The sequence below is a fragment of the Narcine bancroftii genome, chromosome 5, assembly GCF_036971445.1.
Source record: "Narcine bancroftii isolate sNarBan1 chromosome 5, sNarBan1.hap1, whole genome shotgun sequence".
Classification (NCBI taxonomy): Eukaryota; Metazoa; Chordata; class Chondrichthyes; order Torpediniformes; family Narcinidae; genus Narcine; species Narcine bancroftii.
In genome coordinates, this window is record NC_091473.1 from 245913879 (window position 1) to 245926190 (window position 12312).

Below are 12312 nucleotides of genomic sequence, written 5' to 3' on the forward strand. Positions count from 1 at the left end.
GTAGATGTCCTTAATGGAGTGAAGAATAATGTCCGTGATGGCGCTGGTCGAGTTCACAACTCCGTCGTCTACAAATCAGGATCTAACAAAATGACAAAATAAGCCAAAAGCCTCCTCACATGTGATTTCTTGCATGTCTGCCAAGTAGAACCCAGGTGGTGAAGGTCTATAAATTAATTAATACAAGGATCTTCATGAACGAAGGCATGAAAATGGTGCCTAATTGTACCAAAAAGTGGGTGGCAGCCATGTCATATCGGTGCAAGTGGAAAAAGAGGAGGCTAGTGATTCTGCTATGCTGCCAAATTCCCAGTGGGTACGCATTGTAACTAAGCTTGGAGATTAGAGGTCAAGTGGGTAGGAGCCTGCTGACAAAAGTGCAGAGAGAGGTGCTAGCATTTCCCACTTTGTCCTTGCACGTCTGGTTCATATAGAATCGTGCAGAGTGCATTTGGCAGAAGATCTTTCTTCATCCATTAAACCCTTCAGTTGTGGAGTCCCAAGCATCTGCATCAAACTTTACTATTACTGCGTGTGGTTCAGTGTCATTGATGCATTAGTGAAAAAGCTCTTCAAAACCGTAGGAAGTCACAAAGCACTTATTAGCCTCGGATGTGACAGCAGGCCCCTCATCATTGCTGTGTGAGTCCCAGCTTTGAATTTATTCAGATCTGAATACTGTAGCTCGAAGTTACAAATGCCTGGTGCACTTACCCACGATGTCAGAGCTGACATCAAGGAATGATTACCAGAGGATGATACTCCAGATTAGGGGACCAATATGGATATTTAATGTTTGACTGGATGTAATTAAGATGAAGACACGACTTTATATTCCTGGTACTTTACACTACCGTAACTTTGCTATCAGGTTCAAGTTATACTGGTTCCTATCTAAATTTTTCTCTGAAAGTGACTCCATTATCACTCATCTTTTTCTGTGTTCTAATGTGCCTGCTAACATTGTTCCTTCAGACATCATGAGTTTGCAATGTTGTCAAAGAAGCCTTGAAAATTTGTTGCAATGTATTTTAGGATACACACAGAATGAATGAATGAAGATTACTGTATTATACACGAGTATATGTACAGATGCAATGAAAGTGTTCCCAGCTACATAAAGCACACTATACACAAGAAGCTGAAAAGAAGGAAATTTATAAATCATAATAAATATTTACAATTGATCATAGTGTAACATTTTGAGACCTGGTCTCATGTGCTTCCAGACTGAGACCACCTGCAAAGTGGAGGAGCAACACTTCATATACCACCTGGGCACCCTCCATCTGGGTGGCATTAACCATCGACTTCTCCAGTTTCCCTTAAATCACTCCTCCCCTTCTTCTTCCCCCTGTTGCCTTTCCCCAGTTCATGCTCTCTCTCTCTCTTCCCTTTTCCCTCTGCCTCCTTTCACAGAGCCAAAATCCGTTCTCAATTTTCCTCTTCATCAGGGAGATTGAGAAAGGCACAGTAGAGGTATTCATTTTTATACTTCTCAGTCTAGTTCTCGAAGGGTTAAGATTTTTAACTTGAGTAATAAGTTAAAACAATCTGCCCTCCAGGCAAAGGCAGCATTAATTTATATTTCTGTTTACATTTCTATCTTCATACTTTTGCTAAATGTTGCCTGACAAGTCAGAAGCAGATTGTGCATAAACTGGAAACGAGTTAACAATTCCAATGAGAAAATGTTAATTTTTGCCGCACTTTACGTCTGGTTTTTTACTTTTATTATGCGGTTTTACTTTGGGCTGCTATCAGCTCTTTGAGAATGACACTGAATTGTCTAGGACTAAAGTATTAATCTTGGTCCAGCACTCTCTAGTCAAAACTCTGCCTGTGTGTGTTGATAAGTTTCCATCTCCCTGCGTTCGCCCTTGAGTCTCCAGGATTAAAAAAAATAAACTTCAGCAGAGAACCTATGAGAAAGAAAATGGCCTTGAAAATGGATATCATTTTGTTCGTTTTTACAATAAATGAAGAATCACGCAGCAAAGAAAGAGGCCATTTGGCTCATTATTTCTGTGTTAGCTGTTGAAAAGAGTTCCAGCCGGTCCCTCCCACATTCCCACAACCGTACAAAAAATGTTTTCTGCTGCATTCATTTATCAATCTTTTTATGAAAGGAACCATTTAATCTGCTTCCACTGCTTCAGCCAAATGATAACAATATTTTCCACAGAAATAATTCAGCATGTCTTTTTTATGTCAATTGTATTGACATTTGCAACCTTTCATTATTGGCCTGGTAGTGGGAATAATTTCATCCTAAATAAATTTTAATCAATTCAAACGAATCTTCACTTAATCTCTTCTGCTATTTGGACAATCCAGTGCTTCCCTCAGCACATACTCCTGCAGCCTGGAAGAATTCCCTCATTGGCATCTCACTGTGCAGGAAGACCAACAAATTTGGGCAAACCAAAGAGTGTCTTTCATGGAGTTGTTGATATTCCAGCAACACTTCATGCATCCCTGGGAACAGCCTGTAAATCAATGAGTTCTCTGTCAAGCTACTGCTTGAGATGAACGATGACAAGGATCCTTGCACCCTTTATCACACACTCTTAGCCAATCCACCCCATTGCTATCATCTTGAGGGCAACATATATTGTGTGCAACATTCCAGTTGTACCAGAAGGATCTGTCCGGGATGGGACCTCTCATTGCCAGCTAGGCCAGGTGCTTGTTTGAGAGTTCTAGCAATGAGGCACTCTGCCAGATAATCTGGACAGTCCACTCAGGGAAAGACCCCACAGTATCCATCAAGTCCTTGTCTCTCAGCATCTGCAGGACATTCCATGATGACCACTGCCTGATGGACATTGTCAAATGTGTTTGTCTGGAAAAGCTTCTCCATGAAGGATAGGTAGTGTGGCATTATCCAACTATCTGCAATGTTGTGTGGTAATAGAGCCAGGGCCATCCTTTGTAACACCTGAGGCAAGGAGGTCCTCAGCACATAATGGCACTTGGTGACCTCGTACTTTGGTACCATGAACAGCCTGATGCACCCACACACAAAGTTGGTCTCATTGCACATGCCTTGTACTTGTAGACTTCTACATGACTATCTGTCAGACCATTTCCATTTTAGAAAAAAACATATACATAGAACATTTCAGCACAGTACAGGCCCTTTAGCCCTTGATGCTGCGCTGACCTATATAACCCTACTTAACAATCTAAATCTTCCCTACCTCACCCCATAGCCCTCCATTTTTTCTTGCATCCATGTGCCGGTGTAAAAGCCTTTTAAATGTTCCGATTGTATCAATCTCCACCACCATCCCTAGCAGTGCATTCCAGTCAAACACTACTCTTTATGTAAAAAAAATTACCCCTGACATCTTCCCTGAACTTTCTCCCCTCACCTTATACAAATATCTTCTGGTATTTGCTACTGTTATCCTGGGAGAAGGATGTTGGCAGTCCACCCTATCTATGCCTCTCATAATCTTGCAGACCTTTATTAAATCACCTCTTATTCTTCTTTGCTCCAAAGAGAAAAATCCCAGCTGTTAACCTTGCCTCATAAGACATGTTTTCCAGTCCAGGCAACATCCTAGTAAATCTCCTCTGAACCCTCTCCACATCCTTTCTATAATGAGATGACCAGAACTGAACTCATTGTTCCAAGAATGTTCTAACCAGAGTTTTATAGAGCTGCAACATTACCTCTCGACTCTTGAACTCAATCCCCCAACAAATAAAGGTCAGTATACCATAAGCCTTCTTAACTACTCTATCAAGCTGTGCAGAAACCTTGAGAGATCTATGGATTTGGACTGCAAGGCCCCTTTGTGTTTCCACTATTAATAATCCTGCTGTGAACCCTGTACTCAACCCTCATTTGACCTTCCAAAATGCATCACCATATTTTTGTGGATTGAATTCCATCTGCCTCTTTACTGACCAACTCTGCATCCTGTTGCAAATTATGCCAACCTTCTACACTATCCACAACACCTCCAACCTTCATGCCAACTGCAAACTGAATCCCTCTACTTATTTGTCCAGTTCATTTATAAAATTCACAAAGAGCAGGAGTCCCAGTGGAACTCCACCAGTTACTGACCTCCAGGCAGAATACAGTCATAAAATTATGAAATGAATAGATCAAATAGAGGCAGAAAAGTGTTTCCCCTGGTCGGTGAGTCTAGAACTAGGGGACGTGGCCTCAAGATTTGGGGGAATAGATTTGGGACAGAGATGAGGAGGGACTAGTTTTCCCAGATAATAGTGAGTCTGTGGAATTCTCTGAGCAAGGAGGATGCCTCAATAAATATATTTAAGACTCAGTTCAATAGATTTTTGCATAGTAGGGGAATTAAAAGAGCTGAATCCAAAGCCATGATTTTATTGAATAGTGGATCAGGTTCGAAGGGCCAAATGGTTGACTCCAGCTTCTATTTTTAAAAGTTTTTGTGTAAGAAGTGCAGGAATACAAAGTTCCTTGAGGATGGCCGTGTGCCCGTAGAGGTGAGAGAGTAGACTGATGGGTGGAGTACGAGGCCAGGTACCGAGTCCTCCTGAAATTCAGCTGACTCAGCAACCCTGTTGTCAGCACAGCTGCGAAGGTCCCCATGGCGAATAGACACGTGGCTCTTGTGGAGCAGGGCCACAGGTGAACATTGCCAGATTCAAGGAGGTAGTGACCACATCGTATCTGGCTGAGATGTGAATCCCACTGGAAGAGCAGCAAATTCTGAGCGACATTAAAAAAAACCTCTTTCCTGGAAAACAATGTATCACAGCTGGTAAATGACGCTAAATACTTTTTAGAATTAAAAAAAAAGATTCTAATAGCAATCTGTATGTAGATTTTTATAATAGTATTGCCAGAGGGAGGACATTTGACTCCAGCCAGTTCCAGCTCCTTTAATGTTAATACAGTAAGTCCCATTTTCCCTCCCCCCTTATTTCATGCTCCTCCAACTATTTAATCTATAGGTACTTGTTCTATTGACAATGTAGCCACTGCTCTCTCAGCCAGCGTCTTACAAATTCTAGCCATTCATTGAATAAAATATTTTTCCCCTGCTTTGCACGTGATTCCTTTGTTAGTCATTTTAAATCTGTGATTATTAACCTCTCAGATATCCCTTTCATAAACCTTTCACGATTTTGAACATTGCCATTAAATCTCTTCTTAGATTTGCTGCAATTATACAAAAAAAACTCCAGCTGGCTTAAACTATCCACATAACAGTTCTCACTTGTCTCTGAATTTAAATTTAAGAGTACGCCTGAAATTGGTTGCCACCAAACATTTTGCATCACTTCACAAGGCAGAGGAGCATTGGACAAGGTTATGGGAATGGGCTCATGTTAGCTCTATCCATTGAGGGGATGATGGGAGGAATGGCCTTCTTGCTGTGGTATGATTCTATTCGATGTCAAAGACAGATTTTGCACAGCGAAGTATAGGAACAGCATCAAAGTTGGTATTGTAAACATAATTAAGTACAAGGCAAGAAGTACTTATTTCCGTAATATATTTAACAATCTAAAACCATCTCAAAATGAAGTCCAGTCACTGCATGGTTGCATAGTTACACAAGGCAGGAATTCACAAAGTACAGAGGGATTGAACAATAACTACAATAACATGCATTAAGAATAAACAGGTGAAGTGACAAAAGACAACAAATATATACTGTAGTTGGCACTGAAACTTTACTTGCATAAATGTATGGACCTTCAAGCATTTTACTTTATTTTCAGTCACATGTTTTGAAAACATTTAACCACCGCTGCATCTGCAGGTTCCTCCCCCCTCCATGGAGAGACCTGAAAGACAAACAATAACATTATAGATAATTAACTCCCAGTTCCCTCCCCCAAGTTTACAGATAAAGCCTTCGACTGGTGTGACTCTTACTAAGCAGGGATAAGGAGACATTTTAAGAGGGTGATCACCCTCATCAATGTGATGTACTGGGATTGTTGTCTGAACAAGATGCACAAAATCATTGAGGACTCCTTCCACCCTCTTTCAGCTCTTCCTGACAGGAGTATCAGAGCCAACACCACTAGGCTGAGGAGCAGCTTCTTCCAGGGGGCAGTGAAAAGGCTGAACGACCAAAGGAACTGCTCACTCTAACCAACTGAGACACATGTGTAACAAAACAATATTTATTTATTTATATGTATAGATAGGCTCCAATAGCTCAGTGGTTAGAGCGCTGGTCTTCTAAACCAAGGGTTGCGAGTTCGTTCCTCGCTGACAAAGTTAAAGAATTTCATGTACGTTACATTCTAAATGATAATGATAGAACCTTTAGCATATGTATTGTCTGTTGTTGTTTGAATGTGTGTAATGTCTGGTTGTGTGTCTCCCTGAGGATGGGAGAACACTGTTTCGTCAGATTGTAGTTGTACAATAAGATGACAATAAACTTGATTTGACTCGAGTCACCCCAACGGCGAGTGGCATCGATCAGCTCTTCATCCTGGGTGAACCCATTGCTGTTCCACACAACTTTATTCAAAGAGCTGCTACAAGCAAAGCACGACCAAGGTTTATTTGTTACTTCAGAGCACATTACTTTTACAGTTTGAAACTTACATTTTTTTAACCTATTATTTTATTCTTATTTATTTAAATTTTTAATATTTATTTTCCTTGATTTTTTTTTGCCGGTTGCTTGAGGCTGCTAGCTGCTTGAATCTGGATACCAGGGTTTTATTGGGGAATTTCTCTGTCCTTCTTCAATACAGTATGACAAGCTCCTGGTTATCGACTTGACAAGGAGATGGTCTAGCAGCAGCTCTTACTCTTCAGATGAGGTGGAAGTGTTGGAGTTACAGCTAAATCCTGAAGTGGCACTGGAACTCCGAAATGTGTGCCACAGAGATGAAAATGACATAGAGTGATTCTCAGACATAAAGTTGAGATTTAAAGCCCTGAAGATTTGTTTGTTGTAGAGAAACAGTAGAAACTCAGCCAATCCCAGATGATAACAAAGCATAATGTGATTCCTCAAAAAGACACAGTAAGCCTTGACTCTGTATTTACTTGATTAATATGTCATCTAATTCCATGATTAATAAATTAGAGCATATCTTCTGCTATAGAAAGGCTAGGTTTGGTAATGAATTTCATGTCAGATTGGGTGGCTATTGATTGTTCTGTTTACATAATAACAGACCAAGTTAACAGCTCACGGATGAATCCTTTGTTTAAAGTTGAAGTTACGTGAACCGGAAAATTGTACAATAAATCATCCTAATCATGAGATAATGGATATTGTAGCATCGCTTAAGCACCCTGTTATTTCACTCATCACCTCTCATTGACCTCTGACCTGCATCATAATCTATGCTGAGCACATGAGAGTGTGAGACAAAATGAACTGCCTGGAATCCCAATGTTTTGGTGTGTTTAACACTTCAGTTCTTTGCGTCATTCAGAGGCGGGTGGGATAGAGTGAAGAAGGTGGCAAAGAAGGGAGTATGTACGAGAGAGAGAGAGCAGGACTGGGAGGACAAGAAAGAGTAGGAGGATCAGGCCATCAGGCCTCTCGTTTATCCCACCATTCAATATAATTGTGGTGCGCTGTCATAGAGAAGGTAGACACAAGACTTAAAGACTGTTTAAGTGACAAAAGACAACTATATATACCGTAGTATACAGTAAACCAAGGGTTTACAATAAGTACTTCTTGCCTTGTACTTAATATGTTTACAATGCCAACTTTGATGCCGTCCCTATACTTCGCTGTGCAAAATCTATGTCTTTGACATCGAATAGAATCCTACCACAGCAAGAAGGCCATTCCTCCCATCATCCCCTCAATGGATAGAGCTAACATGAGCCCATTCCCATAACCTTGTCCAAAGCTCCTCTGCCTTGTGAAGTGATGCAAAATGTATGGTGGCAACCAATTTCAGGGCGTACTCTTAAATTTAAATATAGCAACAGGCTTTATTCCACTTAAAGTGGAGGGGGGATGATTGGCAGCCGACCGGGTGGGGCTTGGTCCATTCAGGTCAGCTAATTGACAGCCGGCCAGGTGTGGTCTGTCCTCCGGAGATCTTCCTGCAGGTACACAGGTCGCCCCCTGCAGTCGGCTAGTGGTGGATCACTACAGTGATCCTGAGTTTTTATTTACCAGTCAGGTACAGGTTGTTGGTGTGCACCAGTCTGTTAGTAACTGCATCTCTTATCTGTACACTGACTCCCCATTCTTACTAATAAGGCCCACCATGGTCGTGTTGTCAGCAAACCTGATGATGTGGTTTGAGCTGTGTTTAGCTGCACAGTCGTGGGTTAGTAGAGTGAACAGTCGTGGACTAAGCACGCAACCCTGGCTGGCTCCTGTGCTCAGTGTGATGGCCTTGGAGGTGCAATTGCCGATCTGGATTGCCTGAGGTCTCCCCCGACAGGAAGTCAAGAATCTAATAGCAGTGGGAGGTGTTTAGACCCAGCAGGCTTAACTCCCTTATTAGGTCCTGAGGGATGAATGTGTTGAATGCGGAGCTGAAGTCAATAAACAGCATTCGAACATATGTCCTTATTTTCCAGTTGGTTGAGGGCATCATCCATAGACCAGCTGTGAACTGCAGAGGGTCTAGTGATAGGGGCAGCAGGAGCTTGATGTGCCTCATGACGAACCTCTCGAAGCACTTCATGATAATGGACGTGAGTGTGACAGGACATTTGTCATTGAGGTAGGACACAGACGACTTCTTTGGTGCATTGGGACCAGGGCGGTTCTCAGGGAGAAGTGGCCTGGTGATAGTGCGCCTCTGGTAGTAGCTGGAGTGGCTTCTCCAGGGCACAAGCAAGGGCAGAGTTGATATGGAGATCCATCTGTTGCCCATGCATAGCTGACGAGCCCCAACTGCCCAGAGCAACTGGTTTCAAGGTGCCAGTGGCCCATCTTTGCCCCTTCTCCCGTCAGTGAGAACAGCTCTGCCGGGCATAAGAACTATGCCACACGTGAAGGCCAGGAGTTGGACTTTGTTGTCAGAGGCTGTTTGAGATGCACGTTGTGATGAGTATTTATGCAGTGGGGAAGCTTGTCCCCACAACCACCCTTCAGCTATTTCAACCTCTGAAAGAGGAGATCACTTCTTATCAGAAGGCAACAGGAGGGGAGGTAAAGAAGTGATAAGAGATATAATTGTAAGCTGGACACAAATGAGAGTCCAGGATGGGATGTTTCTTCCTGAGGGACAAAATTGTCTCAGGGGTATTCTGAAGGCAACGGTGAACAGCCAGCTGTCGTGGTACATAATGGTGCCAAGAACTTAGATAAAAAAGGGATGAGGTCCAAGAAGCTGAATAGAGGGAGTTAGGAAGTCAATTAAAATGTTGGTGATATCCTCGATTACTCTCAGTGCCATGTGCGAGACAGGGGTAAAATAGAGGGTCTTTTTGGATGGATATGTTTCTGGAGAGATGGTGCAGGGGATGGACTATGCTTCCTGAGAAATTGGGCCTATATGAAATTCCCTCTGGGTAGGGTAGGACCAGTGTCCTTGGGATGGGGCTGGGAAACGGATTGTTGATGGGAGGGGTACTCTCCTAGAGGATGTCGTAAACCATTTTTGTCGGGGCACACCCACTAGCTGATTGTACCCGTGGCTTCTCCCACAGACTCCTGAATAAAGGTGGCTGTTCCACAGCCCCCTCCCCAGTCCAGGACTGTCGACCAGCATGGACGGACCTCCATTTTATTGCGAATAAAAGTCTATCAGTTTTACACAACTTCCATTCTTTTGGCGTTATTGATGGTGCATCAGGGGGTTTAAACTGCTACAGCACAGGGAGAAGAACTTGAGCAGGGGGCACAGGGTGGGGACAAGGAGAGAAATGAAGAGCAGAAAAGGTAGAAGCAAAAATATCAGAGAAAGTAATTATTAGTGGCAAATAAGGCCATGGTGCAAAAAAAGGAATGAAGGCTGATAATGTTAGAGGAAGTGCTTAGGCCCGAAAAGATGGCTATGTATATTTTTGTTAAATATATGGATGCTTATGTGATTTGCTAAGTTCCTCCAGTATTTTTAGAAAGATGCCTGAAGGCATTGAGTTTTAATTCAGAGCAGAAGCGTTATGGTAGAATTAACAGTGTCAATAGATACAGTAACACCCAAGGTATCTTGCACCTGTGAGGATTGGAAGATGCCGAATAAGTGTATTTTTTGGTTGCTTGAGATAGCATGTTGCATGTTTGGCGAACTAACATTGAGACATGCCAAATAAGCATCCGTATTTTTTACCTATTTATCTTCATCGAATTTTTTGACAATTGCTTGCAATCCACATAACAGGATATTGTATATCTATTTGTAATATTGTTGCTTTGATGGAGTTTGGCCAAAGATGGGAACTGAATGTCCTGAGGTATTCAGTAGTTGGGAAGGATGGATAAGAAGGGAAAGGAGGTGGGGAGATGATTTTATAAAAGGAAGAAATCAATGATGACAGAGACGATGGGCGTGGTGTGGAAATTTCATTGAAATGCTGGAGAAACTCAGTGCGTCTCGCAGAATTCTTCGGAGGTAAAGATAGTTTACTGACTCTTCTGCCTGAAAATACCTAGAAGGAGGGCTCAGGCCATACAGATGCTGGGATTGTAGGAAAAACACACAGAAATGCTGGAGGAACTCAGCTGGTCTTGCAGCGAACATAGCGATGTTTCAGTTCTGAGCCCTTCTTCAAGGAATAAGCAAAGAATAAAGACAAGACTGGCCAGGGGAGGAGTCCAAGCCGACAAAAGGTGTTAATTGGATATGATGAGAGGAAAGGTGAGAATTGATTTTGGTTCTATGAAAGGAGACAGAGGGAAAAGGAAAGCGAGAAAGTAAAAACAATGTTGGACAAAATCAGCAGGTCAAACAATGTACTTTATATAGCAAAGATAAAGATAAATAACCAACGATTTGGGCTTGAGCCCATCACCAAGGCATAGAAAAATGTTGACAGGCATCTGAACAAAATAGTAGGGGGGAGGAGCCGGTCCCAAAGGCAGGAGGCAATAGTTGGATAAAGGAGGGAGGGCACAGCAGCAAAGAGGGTGAGGTGAACTTGGTGAATGGAGAGGGAGAAGGGGGTGGAGAGCAAAGGGAAAGAAGATAGGGAAAAAGGGAATGGAGAGAGAATGAAACTAGTTAAGCAGAAACTGGAGAAGTCAATGTTCTGGTTGGAGAGTGCCCAGATGGAAAATCATTTATTTCTCCAATTTATAGATGTTCTTGGTGGGATAGTACATGAGGCCATGGACAGATATGTGGGACACAGAATTGAAATGGTTGGCCATTGTCACTGATCTGGACAGAGCGAAGGTGCTCAGTGAAGTGAACTCCCAGTCTGCACCCAGTCTCTCTGATATAGAGAAGGACACAAATGGAGCATCGGATGCAGTAAATCAGTCCCGCGGATTCACATATGACATGTTGCTTCACTTCAAAGGACTGTTTGGGGTCCCAAATTGTGGTGAGGGAGGTGGTGGGGGAGCAAGCCACAGGAGAAGATGCCCGGGTGGGGGTGGGGCGATTGGCCGGGGGGGATGAGTGGTGCTGTGCGCTCCCTCCCTTATCCACCTATTACCTCCTGCCTTTGGGACTGTGCTTCTCCCCCTCTCCCATCTTGTTTGGGTGCCTGCCCACTTTACGTCGTTACATTGATGAAGGGCTCCAGCCCAAAATGTTGGTTATGTATCTTGGCTATATAAAGTACACTGTTTGACCTGTTGATTTTCTCCAAAATTATATCTTTATTTTATCCATGGCGTCTGCAGACTTTTTTTTTGCTTAAGGAAGAGAGAGAATTGGGGGAAATAGAAGGGGGTTGGGGGTTTAATGGAAATTGCTGAAGTCGGTATTAATGCCATCCAGTTGGAGGGTGCCCAGGCGGAAGATGAGGTGTTGTTCCTCCAGTTTGTCAGTGCATGAGACCATGGACAGACATATCAGCAAGGGGTTGGGATGGGGAGTTGAAATGGGTGGCCCCTAGGAGATCCATGCTATTGCAGCAGACAGAGCCCATATTAACATCAACTTTTGAGTAAAGATTCTGATTAAGAATCCATTGGTTAAAATACATATTTTAACCCTCTGTTCTGCTCATTTTCCATCAAGAGGGAATTTTGCTGGCCACACGTTTGATTGACATTTGCAAGGAGAGCCATCGGCCTCTCGCGAGATTTCCCGAGAGTTGGTTTCCCTCAGGACGGGGAACATCTCGCGAGGTTTGCCTGGTGCCCGGTCGGCTTCTCGCGAGAGTTCCCGAGAGTTGGTTTCTCTCAGGACGGGGAACATCTCGCGAGAGTTCCCGAGAGTTGGTTTCCCTCAGGACGG